Genomic DNA, 12,456 nt, shown 5'->3' on the forward strand with positions numbered 1-12,456 from the left:
CCCTTTAGACCAATTTATGAGCCTATGGCCTGTATCCTATTCTATGATATCTGTGATGAACCGATGACTCTAACTCTTTCTCCATATAGTCTTACTATGAGTTACATTCCTACTATTTACTCATTGTTTTAGTTTAATTAACAAAACCAACAACTTGAATTATAACTTGGCAAACTTTAATGATTGACATTTAAGATACGATTTGTCTCCCTGTGAATTCGATTCCTCCTTTTCTCAACTGCATTAGTGAGAGACCGTAAGATTATTTTTTAATGGCGCACAATAGTCTGTCAAATTTTGACGTCGTTGCGGGGGAGACGGTATTATTTTTCTACATTGGCGTACCTAACCATTTCCCCGGCAAAGTAGCAACGTCCCCTTGAACTATTTCTCATCACTCTTTACCACTTTTTTTAATCGATGATCTAGCCCTCGACTTTGAATCCAAGTTTAGAAAGTGGCATTGAGTTTTCATTAAATTAAGGTTAAATTGCAATAAACATACCAGTGGAGTGATTAATCTCCTCATATAAATTAATTTGCAATAACGATTAAAAGAGTAGGTTAAACAATAAGGCAAGAAATGCCAGGCAAGCGAAGAAATCAAAAATGACACGAAGTAAAGATAACAAGTACTCCTTATCACTCATTTGAGAGGAATCCTTACTGTATATAGTATACCCGATTCTCTTCACTTGCTCAACCTAGCATTATTTCAGTACATACGTTCAAAGGCAGCTCTCTAACTCTATTTTTGATAAGCTTGACATCCTGCTCGAGTGCTTGGTACCGTCGTACCGAAGCTTCAGAAGATGTTCGGTAAATGGGGCAAGCTTAAATTTGGTCATTGTCATTCCGGAATACATATTAAAGACAATTAACTGAAAGATGAAATCACTCGGATCGTTTTCTAGGAGCAGGTGCACCTATTGCTGTCCGTATATTAGAACCCAGTTCTTTCATATCTTCCACCTAGACAAGTAAAAGTGACGTATTAATTAGATGTTAAAAAATCTCACAACCTTAAATCAATACGAGACATGGAGTTTTGAGATACTTGGTATTTAATGTTTTTGACCTTGCGGTCTAGTACAAAAACACAGTAATATTAGAAACGTACACGAAACCCTTAAATATTAGTCTAGTCAATCCAACCGCAACAAATGACAAGAAATGTCACCTAAGTCAATGAATGGTGAGACAAAAACATTCAACAAGCCTGGAAAACATTCAGGATCATTCGTAGTGCCCTCATCGTAAGCAAAGGTTAAGCTTATATACTTAAAGCACATACAAACCCACCCACATTCATTTATTCATTTATGGACGTTAAACGCTTATATGAAAACAGGCTATATTGAAGAGCTTAGCTCTTCGGGTCAGTTTGGACCGTTTGGTGATCCTCCCATTTCCCCCACCAATGGGTCCCCTGTCCTGTGTGTCGGTGTTGGTGTTGGTGTTGGTTGCATGTATGGCGGTGGTCCTGGGAGGCTTTGTGTGGTGAAATGGGTGTCCTTTGCTGGTTTGTGGCTGTTGACCGAAATGTTTGTTTTTTCTTCTATGTCGTCGTTTGTGTGTTGCGTTGGTGTCCATCTTAGTCGGGTGGTGTGAGGTCTTGGGTTTGGTGTTCTTTTCGTGGGAGATGCTTGGTAGGTGGAGTTTGGGTTTTGGTTGTGTTTTTTGTTGGGAGGGATGTGGTGGTTTCCACTAGGGCAGAGTACGGATCGGGTATTTGATCCAAAGTTCTAGTTCGGATCGGATATCCATATTAAAAATCCTGAAGTTAGATATCCAATATCCAAACCAAATGTTTCGGATATCCAATGTTCGGGTATCCAAAACAATCGGATCGGATGCGGATATCCATCAGATATCCATACTTTAGATTTACTTTAAAATTAAGTTTGAAACCCGATTATATTCATAGTCTTACATGATGATTTTCTTTAGTATTCTTATTCCAATGTTCTCGACATAAAATTTAAGTATCACCTAGATATTTCTCTAATATTTTAAACATTAATTAAGTATTTGTATCAAATAAAATTTTATTTTCTCGAAATTATACTAGAAAACTATAGTTACGGATCGGATCGGATATCCAAATGTTTTAATTCTAATATCCATATCCAAACCAAAACCAAAGATTTCGGATCAGATATCCAAACCAAACTTAACTTTCGGATCAGATATCCAAACATTCGGATCAGATTCGGATCGGATATCGGATCAGTTTGGATAATCGGATTTTTTGCTCTGCCCTAGTTTCCACTACTGTTAAATGGATTTTTTCTGTTTTTTGTGTCTTCGAATAAATTTAGCCGTATTTTCAAGGATATTTTGGGTGTCCTGTCTCATTATCCTTGGGTGGTTGGCTATCGATTGGTGTCTGGTTTGGGTTGGATCCGTCGGAAGACGGTGCTTTAACGCATTTATGGACAGAAGATTGGTCGAGGAGAATCCTTTGAGGTGGTTTGTGTACAAGCTGGGTTTGTTGGTCCGTCGTTCGTGTGACTGTAGAGTCCGTTTGTCTTGGTGTAGGAGTTCATACTCCATTGGATGCAGCCTGTTGTCTGTCATCCACCATCCCTTTCTACGCTCTTGTGGCGTAAGTGCACCACGCCCTCGTCACTCCGCAACTCACAGGTATCGGAGGCTTCCAGGAAATGTTAGCTGCTGGCACAACGTCGATAAGGTGTCTTGCGCCCATTATTTCGTACTCCACCAACTTGCTTTGGCTACCAGACATGGTCTTTGGCTAGGTTTCAATTTTCGTATTGTAGTGTTGTGTACTTACAAGTGTAATAAGGGCGTAGTTTGCCTGAACTTTATGTAGGTGTACCTTTCTTTACTGCTGCCAAAAAAAAAAAAAAAAAAAAAAAAAAAAAAAAAAAGATTCCTTCAGCAATGCTTGCAGGTTGCAGACAGAATGTTTGTCGCTTGGATCTTGCCAAAGGTTATAGCTTTCGACATATTTTCATCCTGCAAATATTGTCCTACTAGTTTTCCTAGTCGGGTTACTAAGTATAACATGATAATCTTAGAAATTCATGTGCTTGATTAATATCCCCTCAAAGAAACCCTTGATGAACCAAACCTATGCAAAATTAGAATAATTGTTGACTCTAGTGTAGAACACCAGCTCAAACATGTCCCAAGATAACCGATATCGTTTCTCCCTTTAGGACCTAATAAGCCAATATCAATATCCATCCCTCATATCCCATTGTCCGCGACTATAATGCTGCTACTAGCCCTTTCCGACAGAAGTCACACAACACAGCCAGCATTGTCCTTTTTTCTTTTTCAAAACTTTGAAATAGTTCTGAACATAGGAAAAGAAGTTTCTCAAATTATACTAAAAGATGTGCAAGTAATATCATCATCCCGTGCACTATATTATCGTACAAACTGTTAAACACTATGTTAATGGGCATGCACTATCTGAGGCGATTCACAACTTCCTAGTTCACTAATAAATGTCTTGAATTACCAGGCGACTAAGCTAGAACTGCAAATCATTATTCTAATGTAGTATTGAATGCCCTTTAACTTCAATTGGAGGTACCAATATCAAAATATCAGCATAGCAATATAAGTAATTTTATGGTTTTAGAATGCTTATTCAACAAAGGACTCGGGGCAACTGGTCACGCAAAAAATGATGTATCAGTACAAGCAAGTTCGGCTGCTAGTACAGCAATCACAATGTAACCAAAGCTCAAATTGTATTGGCTATCAAGTAACTAAATAGACCTGTATTTCTTGACAATTTATAAGCATTATTGCAAGTGATATCCAAAAGTATAACAATCGCATCACGTTACGTAATCGTTTGTCAATCCTCCCAATTCTATTTCCCCTCTTAACCTCTACTAAATGATTTACAATACAGTGAAATAACATCTAATCTAATTAGCACAAAGTAGTTAGCAAGATCAACTTTTATGAATTAAAACAAACATAACAGATCAATAGCGTACAAAAAAAAATCCACTCCATTCCTCCAAAGGAAAAGCAAAAGCTTTTAACATACAAGAGAGTTCCAAATTCAATGTCGCCTTTCTTATGTCAATCTTCATTGACACGGTTTCTCATTAAAGCCATCAAAGTGGCATCTACACTGCTACGCAGTCGACCTACTATGTAAAATCATACACAACAGTCAAATAAGGACTGAAGAACATCACGTAACATCAGCCTAATGTCGTAAAACCCCTATAATTGCTACATTATCACGCTCAGGCCGACTTAAACAGCTGACCAAAACACAAACAAGAGCGTCCGCCCAATGTCCCAATGGCTCCCGGAAATAGCAAGGTAACAGGGTCAGTCGATTTAGCGAGTCATTATACTTTAGTCCATCATAACACAAAATTAAAGGAAATGGAATTCTCATTTCCTTGCGAGTCATGACAAATTATCAAATCACAATCACAGTTATAAATACTCAAACCCAATAAACCCATTTCCGAAAATAATCATGCAACCTAAAAAAAAAAAAAAAAAAAAAAAAAAAAAAAAAAAAAAAAAATTGAGAAAAAGGTGAAAAACCTTGTGGATACCGGAGGCGCTGAGGGTGCCAAAGAAAGTGGTAGCGATGGCACCGACGAAAAGCGAGGCGACGCCGAAAGCCTTCAAAGGCATAAAATTGGAATCGCCGCGGCAGCCTTTGCGTACAGATCTAATACCTAACCCTAATTGGGCGGCGCTTGCTCCGTACCACCACCATTGGCGGTGGTTGACCCCATTTGTAACTCTAATTTCAACAATTCCTTCTTGTTCTTGCTTGCTCCAGCTACCCTCCTCCATTTTAGACTCCAATCTTCGGCTTTCTCTAGTTGGTGTTAAGTTGCTTGAGTGGGCTGACACGAGTCTAGACCTGGCCAACAGGTTAGTTGAGTTGGGTCCGGGTCATGCCAGTTGGGGTCGGCTCAGTTCGGTTGTATCACATATTCGGGTTAGTTAGGATTGGAGACTCGGAGTTGATCATTTCGGGTCTCGATTATGTTGGTCGGGTCGTTTTCAGGTCAAGCAATTCGGGTCAATGATGAAGAGAGAAAAAAGACGATTTGGATTATTACCTAGTAGTTTTGGTGTCTCGCCACGTCGAGGCTACTTCTATTTATCATTTATTTAATTTTATCTTCTATGACATAAAACTATATTAGACTTGTCTAACTCATATATTTATCATTTATAATATATTTGTAACACCCTCTATTACCCAGCCAAGGTAATCGGGAATGTCACCGTCGCAGTTTCCCGAGACATTGAATCGGAACTTCAATTAAGCAACATTTTACTCCCTCCGTCCCGGTCAATTGTTGTCCTTTTGTTTTGCCACAAAGACCAAAGAAAGATTGATAAGCCAATTACTAAATGACAAGTGGAACAAATTGAGTGTGAATGATCAAATTGTTCATCAAGTTCATTTTTAAAATAGAAAAGACAACAACTCACTAAGACACCCCAATATGGAAAAGGACAACAAATGACCGGAACAAAGGGAGTATATAAATAACTTATTTATTTATACCGCTGGACAGTCCGAGCCAGCCAAGCCCGATGGGTGTGGAAGAAGATATGGAGCATTCCAGTCCTGCCGCGAATAAAAGTTTACTTTTGGCAGCTATGTATGGATGTCATTCCCACGAGAGGTAATATTGCAGCCCGAATGGAATTGACAGATGAGACTTGTCCACGATGTCGCTATTGTGTGGAGACGTGTCTTCATGCGATGCGAGATTGTGGTAGGGTGGGGGGATATTTGGGACGAATTGGGAGTGGAGAGAATCGAGGGAGTCGGGTTTGGGAAAGCGAAAGATTGGATTGAAGAAATGATGAAGGGGATGGGAGTGAGAGAATGTGCGGAATTCATGACGAGCTGTTGGGCAATTTGGGAAGATCGAAACAAACTCGTATTTGAGGGAGAAAGTGGGGGTGCTGCCAGGGTGGTGAGACGGGTCAGAGAGCTTATGTGGGAGATGCAGGTGGGTGTGAGTTTAGAGATGGGGACTGCGGGGGAAGTGCAGGGGCGTGGTGGAGAGGAAACGGGATGGACTAAACCGAGTCAGGGAAGGGTCAAGGTGAACGTTGACGCGGCAGTTTTGGAAGGTATAGGAGTTGGATGGGGAAGTGTAGGACGAGATGAATATGGGAGAGTTTTGTGGTGTGCTGTGACGCAACAAAGAGGCGATATGAGTGTAGCTATGTCGGAAGCGGTGGGAATATTAAAGGGACTCCAAGATGCAAGGATGAATGGGCAAACTGATGTGGACGTCGAGAGCGACTGCGAAGTGGTGGTAGAAGACTTGCACAGGCGTGCCAAGGGACGAAGCGATTTTCATCTGGTTTACGATGATATTTATTTAGTTTGTATTTCTTTTAATAGCGTGTATTTTAAGTTTACGCGTAGGAAAACACAATAAGGTAGTGCATAAGATGGTTCACTTTGTGCCATGGCAAGAGGGACGTCGGGGTTGGACTGATACGAGTCCTTTGGATATCGTTTGTATCGCGGAGCGTGATTCTATGTTAATGCATTGATCCCCTTTCGGGGTTCACTTCAAAAAAAAAAAATTACATACATGAATAAATGAATAACAAAATGTGAATCATACATGATACAACCCAATTAAGGTTTATGTCTGTTCCGGGTGTAATTCTAGAGCAGTTATTTGTTGCCACCCGTGCTTGTAGAATGACGTCTTTGCTTGAATCCTCCTTTCGGTCTCCTGAAACGATGAACAAACTGAGGGCTCGGCTTTGGCCGAGCGTACTCACTCCGACGCCCTATTCAGTGAACTTAAAGAGATAAGTTGTTGTTACTTGGCGAAGTATATATTGTAGAGAGATAAAGAAGATATTACCATATGAATAGTGATTCTTAGGTTAAATTGTGGATCCTCTCCTCAATGAGGGTTGAGGAGTATTTATAGACTTTCACCTTTTGTCACGTAGTGGCCAAGTGGCCAAGTGGCTAGCAGGCGGAAAGACCGTTCTTGTAACATTTCGTGTCTGTTATGTTTAATTGATGTGTCAAAAGTGTGTGTTAACTGTGTTAGAAATGCGTGACGTTCGTATGTACGATATACAATACCCTTCTGAGGTTTGAGTACGGGAGCGAACTTCGGGACGAAGTTCATTTTAAGGGGGGAAGACTATAATACCCCGTATTTTATATAATCGATTAAACGAATATTATTATATATTAGTTATTATACATTTTATATTACTAATTAAGTCGGGTAAATTGTTGAGTCGATAATTATGTTAAGTTATTTTATTTAACTCGCGTTGTATCGATACAAGTTATGTGAGACGGGTTTATACGAAATTCGAAAGGTGAGCTAACCCATTTGAGTTGGCCCAATAACTGTCCAGCCCAGTTAACCCTAAACCCTAAACCTAATTAACCTAAACACTACCCAAATCCCTCACTCAACCTGCCTCCCTCACGCCTCCCTTCTTCATCAGCTCAGATCTCAACATTTCCGCATAGAGAGAGAGAGAGAGTGACCGTGGGTAGTGACCACGCAGCAAGGAAGAGCTAGGGGAGCTTGTCGACATTCATAGGTGGCCCTGGTGGCTGTTCTGGTGGCGGAAATAGGTAAGAGCAACCCTCCTCCTCTGTTTCCTTCTTTTCTGTCGGGTTTTTGGTTGTTGTTTCGTGTCTTATAGGGGCGTTTATGGTGGTTGTCGACGGGGTATATGGGTAGTGGGGTGTGTGGCGAGTGACGTGGTGGTTGTTGGGGTGGTTTTAGGTGGCTAGGGTGGCAGAGGCAGGCAGTTTCGATTAAGGGGGCAAAACGGGTTTTTGGTTACGGTTTCAGGCGGGTTTTACACGACTAAGTTGGGGTGGCGCCACCGTGGACTCGGGGGAGGTCGAACCGGTGGTGCCACGGTGTCGGGGTGCGTGGTTTGGCGGCGAGTAGTATGGTGGTTGTTTGGCAGGGGGTAGTTATTGGTTGCGGTGGTGGTGAGTCGTGGAAATGGGGCGTTTGGTGAGGCTTGGCGGTGAACCAGGCCAAATGACGGTCGTGGTTTGACTCGCCGGCGGGAGTCGACCACCTTGGGGTCGGTGATTGGTGGTGGGGACGAAGTGGGCAGCAGGTCAGGCGGTTGTCGTGGTGGTGTAGGTGGCGCGTGAGGAGTGTGAGCGCGTGTGAAGGGACGATGGTTGATGACGGGTTATTCGAATTGTTTTTGAAACGGGTTTTCATAGTTAATCGTTATATTCGTTAATGGGTCGTATGCTTAACTAATTAATTTAATTCCGAGTTATTTAATTAATTAAAGACGGGTTTAAGTCGGGTTGTTGAACTGTTTTATGTTTGATTCGGGTTTTCTTAAATCGTTTAATCCGTTTAATATTTTATTTATCATATTAGTTATTTAATTTAAATTCCCGAGTCGGTTAAATAATTCTAATCGGGTTTTGAGTCGGGATGGCTAAATGGAAAAGCTACTATATCGGGAAAGCCCATTTTAGGAAGTTCTATTTTTAGTAACTTCTATTTTGGGAAGTTGGGGCAAATACTAATCGGGTTATTTTAGTTATCAGTTGGGCATAAGTTTGGGATCGGGATTGTATTTCGGGAAAGCTTCTATTTTGGGAGATTTCTATATTTAGTAGTTAGTAATTATAAATATTATAATTGTTTTAGGTGACGGATTCGTGAAGGATCGATAATCAGATTCGTTGCTTTATTTTCTGGACTGCTTGGACTACTTAATTGGATTTGCTGGCACTTTGAGGTAGGGAAATACACTCGACCTATTATCGTTGTTGTTGAATTGTGTTGACTTGATTCATGGTTGTTGATTTACGTTATGATTCATATACGGGAAGGTGTTTGACTGAATTGATTGTATTGAGTATGATATCACAACATCGGGTAACCGGCATGATTTTATCAGTTCAGTGATTTATATATATTGTTTTGCATTAATTTCTTTTGAGCATTCATATGCATTGGAGATGGAGGATGTGGTGGTGATGTGGTGTGGTGATGATGATGTTGTGATAAGGCCCGGGTGCGGGTTCTGCAGACTTGCCCTGGTGTCCTCAACAAGCGAGTGGCGGATCGGCTACGGTCGATATATAGTCTACCGGGGATCGGTATGGTCATTCCCGGTTATGAGATGTGAGTTGAGATGGAGGTGGAGGAGACGGAGGAGCATGCATATCATATTTTATTGTTTCATTGTTTTCCCTACTCAGCTTCGCGGCTGACCCTGTGTATTCGTGTACGCCTGTGATGATCCAATTATTGGGGAGTAGATTGACAGTATTTCGGGAGATGATGGGAGCTGGCCGGGAAGAGAGCCTGGATGACTGACTTAGTGCCTAGCCCACCTTAGTCTTATTAGTAGTTTTATCAGACTTTATCTTTTGGTTATATTTTTGGAGGCTTTGTTTTAATTCCAGTTGTAATCTCACTATAAACATTTTTATAAAGTACTGTGTTTCTTTCCTTTGTTATCTACTGCCTCGGGTTTCCGAGATGGTAACACCGTCATTTATCTGAGGAGTCCTAGTTCAGGCCCTTAAATAAATGGGGTGTTACAAAGTGGTATCGAGCGAACGATCCTCGAGCCTAAACCAATGAGCCCTATGAACCTAGGATGGGTCTAATTAAAATAAACCCCGGATAGAACTCGTTAGGAGCACACTAAGGTAAGGTATGAGTTAGGGGCCCCCTCACACCGAACCAGCGGCCCTCTCAGTTTGACCCGGAAACCCTGAGTGTATATGAGAGAAAGGGTAGCAAAGTTGCATGAGGTAGAGCATGAAATTCCTATATCGTTGCCTAAGTGTTAACTGATTGGTACATTGATTATTGCATAAAAGAGTTGATTATACCTTGAGACCCATATATTCTAACCATTCTGCAGGACAACGCTACGGTAAGTATTTTGTATGAACGATGGCGTGATCATGTGATGTTAGGGAGATGAGAAATAAAATTTCGAGTTCAGGTTAATAATCAATGAAGTGTTGTGGTAGCCGTGAGTATGAAAATAATTGCGAGTCGATGATAGTTACCTAGTTGGATGTTGAATGATGTGTTGATAGTACTATTATGCCTAGTAATATGCGGTTATGTGATCCCGAAGCCATGCTAGTATAGTATTGTGATAGTAATTAGAAACACTGTTGAATTGCATGTTTTTAGTCATAGCACTCGTGATTTAGATGTAAGGAGTAGATCGAGATGCGAAGGGATTCTATGGGGTAGATGTTTACGTAAGTACAGTGTGAGATTTAAGTTAGGATGGGTTAGTATCGATAGTATGGTTGTAAGAGTTTGGAACATAGAAAATGAACGACTTAGTCTTTGAAACTCGTTTTGTTTGATTTTACTCTTTAATTGACCTTCTTGCCATTTTCCCCTCTGTTTATTGCCTATGGATGAAAATTTTATGAGAGATAACCTTGGGAGTTAGTGTTCATTTGGCGTTGGTTTCATGCTTATATGATATACGGATTAAGAGTAATAAATATTTTAGTGAGTTGTGGTTAGGAAGTTTCTGTGCAGTGATGTTTTGACCAACGATTTTTGTAATCCTCATTTAAATTGTATTAATAATTTTCGCATAATTCCAACTCCATCGATCATAAATTCGCATATGTTTTCAAATTGATAAGCTACAAAAAAAAAAAAAAAAAAAAAATTTCTTGATGTCTCTATATTAAACGGTAGGTTTTGCAAACTGACCCAAGTTTTGGACCAATTGCTGTCACATGTTTGTTTGGACCAACTGAGTTGTAAAATTCTTTAAAAATGAAACTCTTGTGCTTTAGACCTAATTCTTTTTCCCATGTGTTTTTTTTAACTCTCCGTGTTTTATAAAAATAATATGAATCAAGTTTTAATCGAACGGTTATTTATTCGTGATCTTTGAAAGTTACAACGTGAAACATGACTTGTAAAATATGTGTTCTAGGTTGAGTTTCATACGGTTGTTTGATTAATTCATGAACCTTAGTAATGTGAATTTATAATGCTTTATATGAAGATAGTAGCACGCATGTTCAGTAGTTATGTATCTTAACAAGTGATAAAATTAAAACGTAGTTGATAACATTGTTGGCATGATAGCGTGAGTAAAATTGGATAGCTTAAATTGATTCTTAATCAAGGGTGAAATATTTTATACGAGTCCAGTTGTTTGCATATTTTACATACGTTGGCATGTTGTAATATCTCTGGTGTGTTCATCATATTTGCGTAGTGGTCGGATATAAATAAATATAAAACTCTATTGACATATCTTGGTAAAGTTGATGGCATTAAAAGTTAATTTGATGGTTCTAATATACTCGCATGAATAATTATAATAATTATGTCTAAATGTTTACACATGGATGGTAGTAATGAGTATGTCTAAATGTTCACACATGTGGGATGCATCTGAGTTCTAATGTCTTTCATATGAGTTGTGTGCCAATAGTTATATTTATTACCTTCATCACATTAAATTATTTCGGTTGGACCTAAAACTATAACATGATAATAAACAATGTTGTTATCCCTTACTGAATATGTTCGTTATTACAATGTCATAAAATGCTAAAGTGATTTTTGCAATTGTATGGGTGTGATATAAAGGAAACTGTTTGATATAACACGACAATTGGCATATCTATATTCTCGAGTCGTTACTATCAATTATAGTATAATAAAGATTGTTATGATAAACTATGTTGACAATTATAATAGGATAACCCTTTGATGATTCACATGATATGCATTGGGTTAAATGATAGTCATTATAGTTACATTTAATTGAGCCTACGAGTTGCCTAATTATTCAATCATGCAAATCGGAGAAGTTGTTCAAGTTGCTAATCTTTTATCATAGCTAGTGTTCTACAAAGTATATGATGGCAAATGTATATGTTTAAACTATTTATACAATATCTCTTGTTTGGTGAAAATGATTATACTAAGTTCTTTGGACACAATTGAATGATATGGTTGCTAAAATGTGAAACATAGGTGTGATATGGAAGTAATGTTGTCGTTGTCATAGATCATATGTAGTTACTTTTATTGGGAAACATATTTTTCAGAATTTATATCGTGCAAACAATTTTTATAATTTAAAATATGGATTATGAGTATGTTGTTGATTGCTTAAATTCATCGACCTAATTCGTGACCTAAACCAGTGAGTGAATAAATGGTTGTACGGACATGTCAATAAGATCCTGTGATTGTGATAGATAGCAGTGGTAGATCTATTTCCGTGATATGTTTACAAATGTGAGAAGTTCTTAAATTGTTTTGTGGATTTTGCTCTCGCTCGTTCATAGTCTATAATTGATCATCAAATTTGTTTAGTTGTGAAACCGTGTAAACCATGATTCCTTCTTGTTGTTCTTTTAGTTTGATGTTGTGTTTTAAGTTACGCATGAGCTAGTAATGAATGTTACTTGTTGACAAT

The 12,456-nt window shown here is 39.1% G+C and overlaps 1 long non-coding RNA gene across 1 annotated transcript; it reads right to left on the reverse strand.

Annotated features, from left to right (window-relative positions):
* Window positions 1–510: 510 nt before the first annotated feature.
* Window positions 511–4,850, reverse strand: LOC141595353 (uncharacterized). The gene is made up of 2 exons (XR_012522268.1): window positions 4,555–4,850; window positions 511–972 (listed from the first exon to the last, which is right to left on the reverse strand). It is a non-coding gene; the product is annotated as an uncharacterized LOC141595353 (long non-coding RNA).
* Between the last annotated feature and the right edge of the window lie 7,606 nt (window positions 4,851–12,456).

Source organism: Silene latifolia, chromosome 8, assembly GCF_048544455.1.
Source record: "Silene latifolia isolate original U9 population chromosome 8, ASM4854445v1, whole genome shotgun sequence".
Taxonomy (NCBI): domain Eukaryota; kingdom Viridiplantae; phylum Streptophyta; class Magnoliopsida; order Caryophyllales; family Caryophyllaceae; genus Silene; species Silene latifolia.